Below are 16,088 nucleotides of genomic sequence, written 5' to 3'. Positions count from 1 at the left end.
TGGAGGAGGAGGAGGAGGAAAGAGGTTTTACTACCCAGTCTCAAGCTTTGGAATATTTTTGCAAAGAAAGCACAAACAATTTCGAACTGCTTCCCAGTCCATTTCCCCTTCTTTATTTCCTCCCTGAGAAAAAAAATCCATTTTGTGGGAAGGCTTGCTTGAGAAGTGAAATCCAACCGGTTCTGGAGAACCGGTAGTGGACATTTTGAGTGGTTTGCAGAACCGGCAAATACCACCTCTGGCTGGCCCAGGAATGAGGAGGGAATGGAGATTATTTTGCAATATCCTTCCCCCAGGAGTAGGGATTTTGCAGTATCCTTCCCCCTGGAGTGGGGAGGAAATGGGGATTTTGCAGCATCCTTACTCTGGGTGGGAATAGAGATTTTGCAGTATCCTTACACTGGAGTGGGAATAGAGATTTTGCTGTATTCTTACACTGGAGTGGGGAGGAAATGGGGATTTTGCAGTATCCTTCCCCTGCCACGCCCACCAAGTCACACCACGCCCACCAAGCCACGCCCACAGAACTGGTAGTAAAAAAAATTAGATTTCCTCACTGGCTTGCTCGCTCCTTCCTCACCACTTACACAATGGACAGATTTGCAGAACCAAATCTAGAAACCAACCACGTTCTCGTGCTTCTGAATTTACTTCTGATAGACTGCCTCTAAGCTTGGAAGATCCATCCTAGCTAAAGAGCTATGGACAGACTAATCTGACCACAGGATCCTAACTTTCAAATGCTATGCCGGTTGAACCTGGGCGGAAAACCATTTGCAAGAGAACAAATTATTCCCTCCTTCTTAATCCCCTGCCAAATTAAATGTCCCAATCCCTGACAGTTTGAATATAATCTGGGCAAACGGGAACAGAACTTCCTCTCTTTTTCTTTCCCTGCTACAGGACCAGTAATGGGCTGTAACTTTTCAAGCCAAAGGCCACCTTCCCCCAAAATAGGGCTGTGAAAATATTGACTGACCCCTCGCATCCTGGACACAAACTGTTTCAACTCCTACCCTCAAAACATCACTATAGAGCACTGCACACCAAGACAACAGTTTCCCCCCCGAATGCCATCACTCTGCTAAACAAATACTTCCCTCAACGCTGTCAGACTATTCACTAAATCTGCATTACTATCATTACAAGTTTTTTTCTCATCATTGCTATCACCTATCTCCTCCCACTTATGACTGCATGACTGTAACTTGTTGCTTGTATCCTTAAGATTTTTATTAATATTGATTGCTTATTTGACCCCTAGGACAATCATTAAGTGTTGTTCCTTATGATTCTTGACAAATGTATCTTTTTCTTTTACGTACACTGAGGGCATCTGCACCAAAGACAAATTCCTTGTGTGTCTAATCACACTTGGCCAATAAAGAATTCTATTCTATTCTATTCTATTCCATATTATATATTATTATATTACATTATATTACATTATATTATATTATATTATATTATATTATATTATATTATATTATATTATATTATATTACATTACACTACACTACACTACACTACACTACACTATATCAGGGGTCTCCAACCTTGGCAACTTTAAGACTCGTGGACTTCAACTCCCAGAATTCCTCAGCCAGCTTTTGCTGGCTGAGGAATTCTGGGAGTTGAAGTCCACGAGGCTTAAAGTTGCCAAGGTTGGAGACCCCTGTATTATATTATATTCTAATATAATAATATATTTAGAATATATTCTAAAAGGGGAAAGTCCATGACAAAAACACTGGGTGAGGCCAAAGCAAAAATAAATTAAAAATTGCATTTAAGGCTCCACTGTGGCCAGTTTTAAGTCAATGATTATTTGTTGTTGTTTTGGCACATTTTTTCCCCCGGCACTTCTTTGCTCAATAAGGATGTTGGGACTTTTTTATATAAGGTGCCAATGAAACAAGGAAGCTGAAAAAAAACAAGACTCATCTTCACCTGCTGGCTTGGCCAGCTCTCGAAAAACATCATCAAGAGGAAGAAGTAAAGGGCTAGGCCAGACAAAGCAGTGGCCCAACCCCGTGATTTATAGATTGGGGAGCCTCTCCTTCCCCACGTACACAGATGAGCAATTTGACCCTGTCGCCTCTTGTAGTGTGATACGAGTTATCTCTCTTCCTACTCGTCCGATCAGACTTTTCTGGCTGGCTTCTTTCTAAGAAGACCAGAATCGTAGTACGTTCTAAAACCCGTTAATGCTGGGTGGCTGGGCGGAGTGTCACCCACCCACCGCTGCCGCTACTGGTTTGCAGAACCGGAACAATCCACCGGTGACTAGAGTCGGGAGGTTACCTGCCCACTGGAAGTGATGGCCTGCAAATGGAATGGTAAGGTAGTCTGTTCTGGTAGCAATTCTGCCAGACCCATCCTCGAATACAGCTCATCTGTTTGGAACCCATATCGCATCTCAGACATTAACACCCTTGAAAATGTCCAAAGATACTTCACCAGAAGAGCCCTTCACTCCTCCACTCGAAATAGAATTCTCTATGAGACTAGACTTTCAATCCTGGGCCTAGAAAGCCTAGAACTAAGACGCCTTAAACATGATCTAAGTATTGCCCACAAGATTATATGCTGCAACATCTTGCCTGTCGGCGACTACTTCAGCTTCAACCACAACAGCACAAGAGCACACAACAGATTTAAACTTAATATTAACCGCTCCAAACTCGACTGTAAAAAATATGACTTCAGTAACCAGGTTGTCAAAGCATGGAACTCATTGCCATAGTGTCATCCCCAAATCCCCAACACTTTACCCTTAGACTATCCACGGTTGACCTATCCAGATTCCTAAGAGGTCAGTAAGGGGCGAGTACAAGTGCCCTAGAGTGCCTTCCGTCCCCTGTCCTATTGCTCTCCTATATCTCCTATACCTTTCTTCTATTCCTATATCTCTTCTTCTATTCTTTCATTGATATGTTCTATTACTATAATTTCTCTCCTATTCTTTCTTAGATATATTTTACTATGAGTATCTCCTCTATAACCTTTATCATGTATTTTACTATGTGTATATAGATATATACAGACTAAAACCCTCATTGTGTATTGGACAAAATCAATCAATAAATAAATAAATAAAATTTTCAGGATGCGTGCGCAGCTGTGCACCCCCAACGCATGCACGCGTGCCCCCGCATGAGATTTCGCTTCATGCGTATGCGCGGCAAGCGAAATCTCACATGAAGAGACCTGCACGAATGAGTTTTTGATGAATTTAAAATAGGAAATAATTAAATAGTATGTTTTTACCCATAAACGCTTTAATCGTTTTATTCATTCTCTAGAACTAGAAATGAACTTTTATAGCAATGAAAGAAAATTGAGCTGCTTGCCTAATCTGTTATCCTACTGGACCTTGTGGGTTCAGTGCAAAACCTTAAAATGTGACTGTGCTCAACCAATAATGCTGTCTATCATTTGTTCCTTTTTTGTGGCTGTTCAAATAATGGGACTTCATCCACTGAAAAATATTAGAAATATTGTTTATTTGTCAGTATATTCTTGAGGGAACATTAATGAAGAGAGGTAATATATGATGATTGGGATTGCTGGAAAACAAGATTCGATTTTTTTAAATAATTGCAATAAGGGATAAAAGAGAAATTAATAATTTTGTATTATGATTTTTTCCTGGGATTATACAAGAGTTACTAATAAAATACTGTACTGCATTTTATTGTTCTGGAAATAGAAGATATTTGACACTGTATTAAAGCGTACCAAGGAAAAAACAATTTAAAAAATTCGTACCAATCAACTGAGAGTCCAAGCACCTATCTGAAAACTTACCTTGGTCAGTAAGCTATTCCTGCCCAGTCACATGACCTTTAAGCCACCCCATCACATGATTGTCAAACCACTCCTACCTGGTCATATGACCATCAAGCCACACCCACACAATAAGTCACACCCACAGTATGGTAGTAAAATTTTTTGCAGCCCTTCACTGGGTAAACCAAATTCCATTTTCAGGGTAGTCACCAGCTAGGATGTATATGTTTATAATTAAAATAAACCCACTCCCATAAAAGAAAGCCTTTTCATTTGGGACTTCAAGTGCCTCCTTAGCCACAGACCCACGCAAATCACAGACCCTTTAAAGTAGACGATGGGGGATGAAAGGACAACTTAAGAAAAAGGGCAAATCAGAGAGAGGTTTATCGAGATGAAAAGAAACTTAATTGTTTTTATCACTTTGCTTTTACCAAGGAAAATTCAAGAAAAGCTTCAAAAATGCCCATGCTAATTAAAAAAAAAAAATCTAAAATCAAGCCTGCTTTTTAAAAAACCCTTTCATTTCCATATATTTTTTTTTCAAAAGACCAGGCATTAAGTGGTACCATTTGTACCCGTAAAAAGTTTAATGACCAAAATAAATTGACAAAGGAGGGTTGTTTGATTTTGTTTTTGAAAAGGACATCTTTGTAGCTAAAGGAAATCTAAAGGACAGCTTTTTAAAATAAAAGGCCTGTTCTTTGTATAAAGCGGTGCTTTGCACAAATTGTTTGGAGAATCGAGTTTGGCTTTTGCAAATGTTCTCTAACCTGCGGGGGTCAAGATGCACGCACGCGTAGCATAGGGTAGGATAGCATGGGATAACCTAGCATAGTATACTGTGGAATAGCATAGAATAGCATAGAACGGAACAGCAGAGCAGAGTGCAGAATAAAATAGAATAGGATAAGGCAGAGGTAGGCAAAGTTGGCTCTTCTATGACATGTGGACTTCAACTCCCAGAGTTCCTGAGCTAGCAAGATTGGCTGAGGAATTCTGGGAGTTGAGGTCCACAAGTCATCAAAGAGCCAACTTTGCCTACCCCTGGGATAAGGGATGGAACTGGAAGGGACAGAACAGAAGAGAATATAATTGAAATTATGGAATGGAATGGAACAGAAAAGAACAGAATATATGGAATGGAATAGAACAGAACAGAATTCAGAAAGAATAGAATTTAGATAGGATAGAATAGAATAGAATAAGAAAAGAATTAGAAAAGAATAAAGGATAGGATAGAAATAGAAGAATGAAAGAATAGAGTAGACTAGAATGGAATAGAATATAGAATAGAATATAAAATAGAATAGAATAGAACAGAATTATTTATTAGCCAATTGTGATTGGACACACAAGGAATTTTTCTTTGGTGCATATGTTCTCAGTGTACATAAAGAAAAAATAAAATATATTCATCAGGAATCATAAGATACACTTAGTGATAGCCATAAGATACTAATAAGCGGTCAAATCATACTAGAATAAAATAAAAACAATATAATAGCAATAGCATTTAGACTTATATACCGCTTCATAGTGCTTCTACAGCCCCCTCTGAGCAGTTTACAGAATCAGCATATCGCCCCCAACAATCTGGCCCCTCATTTGACCCACCTCGGGGGGATGGAAGGCTGAGTCAACCTTGAGCCGGGGGTGAGATTTGAACTGCTGAACTACAGCTAGCAGTTAGTTGAAATAGCCTGCAGTGCTGCACTTAACCACTGAGCCACCTTGGCTCTAATAGTCTCATATAAGGAGTAAAGAAACAAGCAACATGGATTTAGCCATAAGGGGGAAGAGACAGGTATTAGGAAGGATTGAGAAGAAGACTAGTAATAGTCTTAGTACAGTATTTCTCAACCTTGGCCGTTTGAAGATGTGTGGACTTCAACTCCCAGAATTCCCCAGCCAGCAACGCTTCTTCAAATGGCCAAGGTTGAGAAACACTGTGTTAGTAGTTAATTTCACAATGTTGTGGGGATTAGTTGTTTAGCAGAGTGATGGCTGGGGGGGGGGGGAATGTGTGTCTTGTGGTGCGCAGAGCCACAATACATACACACACACACACACACACACAGACAGACAAAGGGGTAGTGACTTTTCTGCTCTCCCTGGGGGGACCTTTCTCCCTGCCCTATTTGACTTGCTTTCTCAAAACTTATTTCCATTTCCAAAAAATGTAATTAAGTGGAGTGAATGCGATGCCCCCCGAGGCATTCATAGGAAATAAAAAATAATAATGGGCAAGACGAGGAGGGGAGCTGCAGCCCAAAGCCGCTTGCAAATCTTACCCCCCTTCCCTGCCTTAAAAGAAAAGAGCGCGCCTGCCAAAGGAGAAGAGGCCATTGGACTGAAATCCTCTCCACTCAACGCTCCAAACCTGACGTGCGCCTACTCTGACAGTCTCAAAATGGGTGAGCAGTGTGGTCGGGCAGTAGGAAAAGCAAGTAGGATGCTTGGCTGCATAGCTAGAGGTATAACAAGCAAGAAGAGGGAGATTGTGATCCCCTTATATAGAGCGCTGGTGAGACCACATTTGGAATAATACTGTGTTCAGTTCTGGAGACCTCACCTACAAAAAGATATTGACAAAATTGAAGGGGTCCAAAGACGGGCTACAAGAATGGTGGAAGGTCTTAAGCATCAAACGTATCAGGAAAGACTTCATGAACTCCATCTGTAGAGTCTGGAGGACAGAAGGGAAAGGGGGGACACGATCGAAACGTTTAAATATGTCAAAGGGTTAAATAAGGTTCAGGAGGGAAGTGTTTTCAATAGGAAAGTGAACACAAGAACAAGGGGGCACAATCTGAAGTCAGTTGGGGGAAAGATCAGAAGCAACGTGAGAAAATATTATTTCACTGAAAGAGTAGTAGATCCTTGGAACAAACTTCCAGCAGACGTGGTAGATAAATCCACAGGAACTGAATTTAAACATGCCTGGGATAAACAAATATCCATCCTAAGATAAAATACAGGAAATAGTATAAGGGCAGACTAGATGGACCATGAGGTCTTTTTCTGCCGTCAGTCTTCTATGTTTCTATGTTTCTACTCGCCCCTAAAGACAGCGTGACCGAACTTGCAAGGAGCTACTCCACCCAGTCTTCATGTGGGCCTTCCCGCTTTCCTCTAAGAAAATAAAACCTAGATCTCCATCCGTGGATATAATTAAAATGATTTACTTTCCCCCCCTTATCGTTCTCAGCTTTCGAAATGGGTTCCTGGCACATTGGGTCCCTAGCCAAGCTTTGCAAACTAAGGTTTTGCAAAAAGCCTGCAAATGAAGCATTAGGGCGAGGCAGGATGGAACGGCGAGCCAACTTTTAATTTTAACTTCAATTAAAGCTGAAATCTTGTGTGCGGGAATTTAGCCACCAAGCTAAGGGTTGCATTTCGGTTAGCCTTGTTTGAAAGCCCCTTGCAAACTGGCGGAAAGAAGGTTGGGGAGGAAGATTCCAACTGGCTTTGAAGAACAGGTAGAACTCATTAAATAATTTGTATTGAAATTTTCCAAGTTAAAAACAAAACAACGTAAAAGACAAACACATCAACCGTCCAGGTATAAAATATAGTTCCACTAATACAGCTTCCTTCTCAATTCTACATTTTCCTAATTATGGTTATTGTTTTATATTTAAACATTTTTCATCTTTACCTATTCATTATGTACACCAGCGGTCCCCAAACTACGGCCCGCGGGCCACATGCGGCCCACTGAGACCATTTATCCGGCCTGCCAGTGAGTGACAAGAGCACAGGGAAAAGAAAGAGAGAAAGAAAGAAAAGGGAAAGAGAGGGAGGGAAGGAGAAGTGGAGAGGAAGAAAGGAGGGAAGGAAGGAAGGAAAGAAGGAAGGAAGAATGAAATGAATGGAGGGACAGAGTAAGGAAGGACTGTTTTGGGGGGGGTAATTTTTTTTAATTTTTCTCTAAACATACATTCAAACAACACAGTGTACCATCTAATTTTCAATGAATAAAATGCGGTATTTTGTTAGTAACTAATATCAATCATCAAAAAAGTTGCCAAAAGGTTTTTTTTTCTAATTTTGTCATCCAGTTACATTCATTTTCTTTAAATTAAATTCCATCCTTAATGTTCCTTCAAAAAGTGCAACACCAATTATATTTCTAACTTATTAACCATTATGCCAAAGTGCTTCCTTCTTTCTTTATACATTTTTCATAAGCCAAGAAAACCTTGTATAGCCAATCAGATGTTAACAAAAGAAAATTAAAAACAAAACATAAACATATATGAATTTCAGATCTTCTCCCCCCTCTAAATAGTACGTTCCCATTTTGTTTTTTACTTTAAAAAAAGGTATGTGCAGTTTGCATAGGGATTTGTTCATAGGTTTTTTTTATAGTCCGGCCCTCCACCAGTCCGAGGGACAGTGAACTGGCCCCCTGTGTAAAAGGTTTGGGGACCCCTGATGTACACTATTAACTAATAATTATACACTGTTATATGCACGATCTTACAACCATTAAGATTTAAAGTTACATCGATCCCATTTCCGCCCTTTCATTTTTATTTTTAATCATTTTTAATCTAAATTCACACATTGACTCTTCCAATTTCATTTCACTGCCTTGTTTGAATTAAAGCAGCCTAAAGGTCCAGCGAACAATCAGTGCTATCTATACAAATGGAACTGCTCAATCCATTTTTGACCCAACTCATCCACCGGCCAATGTTTTCTTGAGGTGGTTTTCCGTAAACACCAAGATCAGATCTTTAGGCTCAGAAGATACTCACACCTCTCGCCCATCTTTCAGACTCTCATCTCACCTTTCGGAAGAGGTCATGAAACATGGTTGGGCATTTATTTTAGGAAATCTGAAATGTGTCTCAATATCCGTAGCTCGGGTCGGGAGTTAGGCTGTTGGTCTGAGTCCGAGTGTGGCAGTTTTGTGACAAATGTTTCGTCCCCTTTCGAGGAGACGTTCTTTAAATACTTTTTTAAATGAGATCTCATAAGCTGCCCCGGAGTCTTTGGAGAGGGGCAGCATATAAATCAAATCAAATCAATCAATAGGTATTTAAAGACCTGTCTTCTGACAGATGAGCACAACTCAAAGTGTGCCAACGACGTCTCCTCGAAAGGCGATGAAACCTTTGCAAACAAACTGCCAAGCTTGAAGCTCAAATCAATAGCCGGATTTAGGAAATCACCAACACTTGAAACTGCCCCCCCTCCAAAAAAGCTGCCCTCCAAAAAAGCTGCCCAAACTTGACAACGTTAAGACTTGTGGACTTCAACTCTCAGAATTCTCCAGCCAGCTACGCTGAGTCAGTGAAGGACTGCTAAAATTTTGACTACTACACTGTGGGCGTGGCTTATTTTGTGGGTGTGGCTTCCTGACCATGTGACCAGGTAGGAGTGGCTTGATGATCATGTGATTGGGGATGGCTTAAAGATCACGTGACTGGCTTAAAGGTGGCCAATTTGATGTCACTCACGTCAAGGGTTTGGGTTAGGGTACCTGGCCTCTCCTCGCCTCAAAGAGATACAACCTCCCTATCTATTTACTATTACAGAACATCCAAAATATACGATGTATATATGCCATATGTGTACATACATATTACACAGAGGCACACAAATATATACATTATCTACTATATAAACTGTATGTGTATGTAGAAACATAGAAATATAGAAGATTGACGGCAGAAAAAGACCTCCTGGTCCATCTAGTCTGCCCTTATACTATTTCCTGTATTTTATCTTAGGATGGATCTATGTTTAAATCCCAGGCATGTTGAAATTCAGTTCCTGTGGATTTGCCAACCACGTCTGTGGAGGTTTGTTCCAAGCATCTACTACTCTTTCAGTCAAATAGTATTTTCTCACGTTGCTTCTGATCTTTCCTCCAACTAGCCTCAGATTGTGCCCCCTTGTTCTTGGGTTCACTTTCCTATTAAAAACACACACGCATTCACAGCTCTTCTAAAATTGTACACATTCAACCTCGTTTACTGTGATAGGAAAAACATATCCAGAAGCCAGAAGGGGGGGAAAGGAAAAAAAATATCAATTTTTTTCCACCAGTTCTGCAGACCTGACCGTACCTGTAGGAGAGCCCAGAGAAGGCAGCGGTTCAACAGAACCTTAAATCTTTCAGCGCGGGTTCACCGGGTGGAGCCAGCCTGAAATTTGTCTATCAACCTCAGGTGTAGAGATAAACAACCCCCCCACTCCCTTTTTTCTCCTTTTTTACTATTTTGGCAAGCTGCCCGCAAAACAGGAGCCAGACAGGTTGGGCCTGTTTGCTCTGGGCTGATTGGCAGCACCCAAGTCCTTGCAACTAGTTGTAAACAGCCCCTTGCCTCAAGGAACAGAATCTACACGTGGGGTGCCCTTGGGGGGAAGGGGGAGGTCCTCTTGGTGCTTTCTGCAAGAGAGAGGGGGGGGGGAAAGACCCCCAAATTTGTCGGCACAAAAGAAAGAGAGAAGTTTTGGAAAAGCCAGCCACAACCACAGCTGTTCAGGCCGCAAATTGCAACCAGATCTCTTGGCTTGGCCGGACAGCTGACCGAATTTGCGCTCCAAAATGGAACCCGCTTTCTTCCCCTCCCCACCCAAAAAAAGACTTCCATTTGCCTTCTTTTTTGTGGTTTTTATCCCCCCCCCCCCCCTTTGAACTTTTAACTGCTTCCTGCTTTGCATCAAGCGCCCAGTGCTGAGTCAGCTCCATGCAGATGTTGGGGGGGGGGAGGAAGACGAGGGAGGGAGGCCAGGAAGGAACTGGATACGATTGTAATTCCCACCTTTCCCAAAAGCGGAAAGATTTTCCTTTTTTAAACTACTGAGTTTAGATCCGTATCCTGGTCGCCTCCCGCCTCCTGGGAACTAACTGTACTCCCCGGACAGGGAAACACAGATCGTCCTGGCCAAAGCCTCCCCAGGGGACATCCCCCAAAAAAGGAACAGGAAGGGAGGAGGTGGATGAAGGAAATTGGAAGGGCAGAGAGAGGTGAGGGACACATTTCCAGCGCATTGCTTTGCACGTCAGAGGTCAGATGGCGACCCAGTGGTTGGACACCATGATAAACAGGGTTAATTTTAAAGGGTGGGGAGGATTATGAATCCCAGTGACTGGTCCCACAGATTCGGCCTTCTACAGGTCCCATCAACTAGACCAGTGTTTCCCAACCTTGGCAACTTTATTATTATTATTATTATTATTATTATTATTATTATTATTATTTATTGGATTTGTATGCCTTTCTTTTTTTTCTTTTTTTCTATCTTTCTTTCTCTCTTTCCTTCCGTCCTTCTTTCCTTCTTTCTTTCTTTCTTTCTTTCCTTCCTTCCTTCCTTCTCTTATATGCCACCCCTCTTCGAGGACTTGGGGCATTCGCTGGCTGGGGAATTCTGGGAGTTGAAGTCCAAATATCTTTAAGTTGCCAAGGTTGGAAAACACTGAACTAGACAATGTCACTTGGCAGGGCCTAGGGGAAGAGCCTTCTCAGTGTGGGCCCCGGCCCTCTGGAATCAGTTTCCCCCGGAGATTCGTGTTTACCACTATTGATTAGACTTTAGCTCAGGGGTCCTCAAGCTTAGCAACTTTAAGACTTGTGGGGTAGGGCTGGGTTCCGATGCGGGCACTCCAGTCGCAGCCCGCTGATGATGCAATTTAGGTGCAGCCTATCTGCACCGCCATCTTTTTTTGGTTTGAAACCCGCTGAAGGAACGTCTCGCTTAGTGACTCATGTTTTGGGGATCCGTTGCAGTCATACCTCAAGAAGTCATAAGAACATAAGAACACAAGAACCTAAGAAGAGACCTGCTGAATTGGGCCAAAGCCCATCGAGTCCAGCATTCTGTGTCACACAATGGCCCACCAATTGTCCAGGGAGATCTTGAGCAGAAAGAGAAGGCAAGACCCTCCCTTTCCCTTGACCCCCAACAAATGGGACCCGAGGGAATCCTGCCTGCCTCAACCAAAATAGAGGCTGCACATGGACATCCGTTTCAATAGCCACCAATACACAGCATCCATAAATCTGTCTAATCCTGCCTTGAAGCTATCCAAGTCAACAGCTGTCACGACCTCTTCTGGAAGTGAATTCCATCAACCAAGGACCCTCTGGGTGAAGAAATATTTCCCTTTATTTGTCCTCACTTTCTTAACTATGAGCTTTAGAGAGGGCCCCCTCATCCTAGTATTGTGTGATAGAGAAAATAATTTTTCTCTATCCACCTTTTCTATCCCATGAATGATTTTATACACTTTGATCAAGTCACCCCTTCAACACCGTCTTTCAAGGCTGGAGAGACTGAGACGTTGCAACCTGGTTTCGTAAGGGAGGGGCTCCATTTCCTCGATCATTCTTGTTGCCCTTTTGTGCACCTTTTCAAGTTCCATTATATCCTTCTTGAGGTGCAGTGATCAGTACATAGTACTCCAAGTGTGGTCTCACCATCATATACGAGGGCAATACAACACTTACTGACTTATTTTCGATTCCCTTCCTAATCATGGAATTTGCTTTTTTTAAAGAGTTAAATAAGGTTCAGGAGGGAAGTGTTTTTAATAGGAAAGTGAACACAAGAACAAGGGGACACAATCTGAAGTTAGTTGGGGGAAAGATCAAAAGCAACGTGAGAAAATATTATTTTACTGAAAGAGTAGTAGATCCTTGGAACAAACTTCCAGCAGATGTGGTAGATAAATCCACAGTCACTGAATTGAAACATGCCTGGGATAAACATATATCCATCCTAAGATAAAAGACAGAAAATAGTATAAGGGCAGACTAGATGGACCAGGAGGTCTTTTTCTATGTTTCTATGCTTACTGCTGCTGCGCCCTGGGTTGACATCTTCATTGAGCTGACCACCAAAACCCCAAGATCCCTTTCTTGGGTTGTCTCAGAAAGCTTGGCCCCCATCAGGTATAATTGGGGTTCTTTGCCCCGATATGCATAACTTTGCACAGTCATCTGTACATGCCCAGGAGATTTTAAGGGAAACTTTTAGTTTGCCTCTGGGCCTTCAGCCCTCTGCTATCACCCTTCTACCCATCTCCCAGAGTGCAGATGCTGAAATTAACGTTCCAATTGCTGTTTTTCATCCCGCATGGGTTTGTTTGGCTACTTTCCCCGACAAAATAATCCCTCGACCAGGTGTGTTAAGCCTCCAGGCAGCTGATGGCACCCAAAGCTAGCGAAAACCCCGACCGCGCGCCCTCCCATCTGGCGACATCAGGGCTTCAAGACGGGAGACTAAATTATACGGTTTGCCCTGTTCTGGCTGTTCCTGTCTTAGAACCAGGTTTCTGAGTTTGCTTTCCTGGCTCCAAGTGGAGCAGCTGCCTTTGCAGAGCTCCCACCGTTTTAACAGGAATGGTTTAAAAAAAAAAAAAGTCATTAGCCAACAAGAGAGATCTCTGTAAGTTGCTTTTCTGAAAGGAGGAAAAGTTTTTAAATGGATTAACAGTGTCAGAAGAGACCTTGTAGGACCTTCTGCTGCACGAATCCCAGCGACCGGTTAGGTCCCACAGAGTGGGCCTTCTCCGGGTCCCGTCGACTAAACAATGTTGTCTAGCGGGACCCAGGGGAAGAGCCTTCTCTGTGGTGGCTCCGACCCTCTGGAACCAGCTCCCCCCTGAGATTAGGATTGCCCCCACCCTCCTTGCCTTTCGCAAACTCCTTAAAACCCACCTCTGCCGTCAGGCAAGGGGGAATTGAAACATCTCCCCCTTGCCCATGTAGTGCCTGTGTATGATTCGACTGTGTGCTTGTTTTTTATATATTGGAGTTTCTTTTGGATTTTTTAACCTAAAACTGTAATTTAGATTGCTAAATATTAGATTTGTTACTATGTATTGTTTTTTACCATTGTTGTGAGGGGCGGCATATAAATCCAATAAATCTAATCTAGATCAGTGTTTCCCAACCTTGGCAACTTGAAGATATTTGGACTTCAACTCCCAGAATTCCCCAGCCAGCATTTGCTGGCTGGGGAATTCTGGGAGTTGAAGTCCAAATATCTTCAAGTTGCCAAGGTTGGGAAACACTGATCTAGACCAATCCCCACCCACCCAAGCAATAGCACTTAGACTTATATATCGCTTCATAGTGCTTTTACACTATCGAAGCCAGTGATGGCGAACCTAGCCATATCTGCTGGCACATGAGCCGTTGCCCTAGCTCAGCTCCAATATGCATGTATGTGCTGACCAGCTGATTTTTGGCTTGCACAGAGGCTCCGGGGGGAAGCATTTTTATTGGGCGGCATAGAAATCGAATGAATGAGTGAGTGAATAAATACATTTTTCCTTCAACTCAGCCTGGGTTTGCTCCTTCTTAACGCCGCAGATTGATTAAAACTGGGCAGAAAAATCTACCACAATACACTTTCTGAACGCAACCCTATCCCAGAGCTGTGGTTCTACCACCCATGGACAAAAAACTCTGTTCTCCAATCTGAGCTATGCCACTTAAATCTGCATTCCATGCTTTGCGTTTGAGGACAGGAGGGAAAGGGGGGACATGATCGAAACATTTAATTACGTTCAAGGGTTAAATAAGGTTCAGGAGGGAAGTGTTTTCAATAGGAAAGTGAACACAAGAACAAGGGGGCACAATCTGAGGTTGTCCAAGTGCGTTAGTTGGGGGAAAGACCAGAAGCAACGTGAGGAAATATGATTTGACTGAAAGAGTAGTAGATGCTTGGAACAAACTTCCAGCAGACGTGGTTGGTAAATCCACAGGAACTGAATGTAAACATGCCTGGGAAAAACATAGATCCATCCTAAGATAAAATACAGGAAATAGTATCAGGGCAGACTAGATGGACCATGGGGTTTTTTTCTGCAATCAATCTTCTGTTTCTATGAATGAGGAAGGGAGGGAAGGAGGAAAGGAGGAAAGAAAGAGAAGGAAGGAAGGAAAAGAAGGAAGGGAGGGAGGAAAAGAGGGAAAGGAGGAAGGAAGAAAGGAAGGAAGAGAAAGAAGAAAGGAAGAGAAAGAAGGAAGGAAGAATCCACAGTCACTGAATTTAAACACGCCTGGGATAAACATAGATCCATCCTAAGATAAAATACAGGAAATAGTATCAGGGCAGACTAGATGGACCATGAGGTCTTCTTCTGTGGTCAATCTTCTGTGTTTCTATGAAAGTGAGCTCAATCGCTCAGCAAGAGTTTGCTGACCACAGTTCAGGCTTGGTTGCTTTGAGTTTTCAATTCAAAAGGACACGTTCAAGCAGGTGTATCATTCTAGGATCCTCTAATAGGGTACGTGGCAATGTGCACGTGGACACCTCCTGTTGGCATCTGTTCTGGGTCCCTTCTCCATCCGATTGGGTGCGACCGAAAAATATTGTTTTAATTTTTAAAAAGACGGAAGCCCAGAGGTTCCGCTATCCAGCATCTGTTTTCGTTCCGTGGATACCCAGTGGCTTCCCATATATTCAAAAGAAAAATGGAATGGCAAAGAAAAGGCCATTATCCACCTGCTCAGGAAAAAAAAAAGGTCAACCTATTTGATCACCATTTGCAAGTTTCCCAGCTGGACAGGCCGAGTCTATGGGGAAAGCCAGGTGCACTTAACAATTGCATGATATCATGCAATTGTTAACAATTTACTTTAATAACTGCTATGATTCACAATCACCCTAGTTAAAAAAAGACCATCAAATTTAGCGTGATTCACTACCTCCTTGTGTGCTGAGCAATGGAAATGTTGACCTCCCCTCACACAAAGGTGGTCATATAAGTCAAGGACCTGCCCCCTCCCCACCGCCGCCTGATTCACATCACTTGAATTTAGCGCATCGCATGTAATGTAATTTCACTGTAAACAGCCAGGATGGCAGCTGTCCCAGATTTATTTATTGATTGATTATTAGACTTCTACGCGCATACAACATTGTAAGTGCCGACAATATATGTGAAGAAATCTCATTATTTTTTTTGCAAAATTAATAAAGAGTCTTGTCCTCCTGACCAAAGATATCAGTCAATAGCTTAGTCACTCAAATGAGTAAGTTAAGAACCTAAGAAGAGCCATGCTGAATCAGGCCAAAGCCCATCGAGTCCAGCATTCTGTGTCACACAGTGGCCCACCAATTGTCCATGGGGATCTTGAGCAGAAAGGGAAGGCAAGACCCTCCCTTTCCCTTGACACCCCAACAAGTGGTACTCAAGGGAACCCTGCCTGCCTCAACCAACATAGAGGCAGCACTTGGACATCTGTTTCAATAACCATCTATATGCTTGACGTCCATGAATCTGTCTAATCCTGCCTTGAAGCTATCCAGGCTGACAGCTGTCA

The 16,088-nt window shown here is 42.4% G+C and overlaps 1 protein-coding gene across 2 annotated transcripts in view; it reads right to left on the bottom strand.

The window, feature by feature from the left end:
• The window catches only part of SEMA4C (semaphorin 4C), a 112,753-nt gene that overhangs the window by 79,720 nt on the left and 16,945 nt on the right, over positions 1 to 16,088 (bottom strand). Inside the window, exon 1 of one of the 2 annotated variants that reach the window (XM_070765507.1) lies at positions 9,876 to 9,981. The exons of the other annotated variant lie outside the window; for it this stretch is intronic. The gene's annotated coding sequence lies outside the window, so the exon portion shown is untranslated. Of the gene's footprint in view, positions 1 to 9,875; positions 9,982 to 16,088 lie in introns of those variants that run through there. 2 annotated transcript variants of the gene reach the window in all.

This window comes from Erythrolamprus reginae, chromosome 12 (genome assembly GCF_031021105.1).
Source record: "Erythrolamprus reginae isolate rEryReg1 chromosome 12, rEryReg1.hap1, whole genome shotgun sequence".
NCBI classification, from domain to species: domain Eukaryota; kingdom Metazoa; phylum Chordata; class Lepidosauria; order Squamata; family Dipsadidae; genus Erythrolamprus; species Erythrolamprus reginae.
Note: the sequence above shows the minus strand (reverse complement) of the source record. Positions and strands in the feature narration are given on the sequence as shown.